The sequence below is a fragment of the Papaver somniferum genome, chromosome 4, assembly GCF_003573695.1.
Source record: "Papaver somniferum cultivar HN1 chromosome 4, ASM357369v1, whole genome shotgun sequence".
Lineage (NCBI taxonomy): Eukaryota > Viridiplantae > Streptophyta > Magnoliopsida > Ranunculales > Papaveraceae > Papaver > Papaver somniferum.
The window spans coordinates 123530233-123531630 of NC_039361.1; positions in this window are offsets into that span (position 1 = coordinate 123530233).

A 1398-nucleotide genomic window follows, 5' to 3' on the forward strand; every position below is an offset into this window, starting at 1 on the left:
TGATTTCTGAGACTAAATTGTAAACTCGATAAACTCATCTTTAACATAAAAAGTTTGAAAAATATATTGTAATTACAATTAATATGTTCTAAGGCAATACGACTAGTAAAAATTGCATTTCTATGTACGTTGATTCAAGAAAATATGAAGGAACTCAAATTTCACAATAGAGGAAGGATGATAGACCATGCAGAACTAATACAAATCCTAATAAATTGCATCTATCTTGAATCAAATAGAAAGACAAAGACAACACAAAAAGAAAGAGTTCATAAAAATGTTATATTTTATATACGTTAACTTAAAAAAGTCTACACACTTTGTTATAAGTCGGAAATTGATTTCTGAGACTAAATTGCAAACTAGATAAACTCATCTTTAATAGAAAAAGTTTGAAAAATGTATTGCAGTTACAATTAATATGTTCTAAGGCAATACGTCTAGTAAAAATTGCATTTCTCTGTACATTGATTCAAGAAAATATGAAGGAAGTCAAATTTCGCAATAGAAGGAGGATGAAAGACCATACAGAACTAATCCAAATCCTGACAAATTTCATCTATCTTGAATCAAATAGAAAGACAAAGCCAACACAAAAAGAAAGAGTTCATAAAAATGTTGAATTTTATATACGTTAACTCAAAAAAGTCTACACACTTCGTTATAAGTTGGAAATTGATTTCTGAGACTAAATTGTAAACTCGATAAACTCATCTTTAACAAAAAAGGTTTGAAAAATGTATTGTAATTACAATTAATATGTTCTAAGGCAATACGACTAGTAAAAATTGCATTTCTATGTACGTTGATTCAAGAAAATATAAAGGAAGTCAAATTTCACAATAGAGGAAGGATGAAAGACCATGTAGAACTAATCCAAATCCTAATAAATTGCATCTATCTTGAATCAAATAGAAAGACAAAGCCAACACAAAAAGAAAGAGTTCATAAAAATGTTAAATTTTATATACGTTAACTCAAAAAAGTGTACACACTTTATTATAAGTCGGAAATTGGTTTCTGAGACTAAATTGTAAACTAGATAAACTCATCTTTAACATAAAAAGTTTGAAAAATGTATTGTAATCACAATTAATATATACTAAGGCAATACGTCTAGTAAAAATTGCATTTCTCTGTACGTTGATTCAAGAGAATATGAAGGAAGTCAAATTTCACAGTAGAAGAAGGTTGAAAGACCAAGCAGAACTAATCCAAATCCTGACAAATTTCATCTCTCTTGAATCAGATAGAAAGACAAAGCCAACAAAAAAGGAAAGAGTTCATAAAAATGTTAAATTTTATATATGTTAACTCAAAAAAGTCTACACACTTCGTTATAAGTCGGAAATTTATTTCTGAGACTAAATTGTAAACTAGATAAACTCATCTTTAACA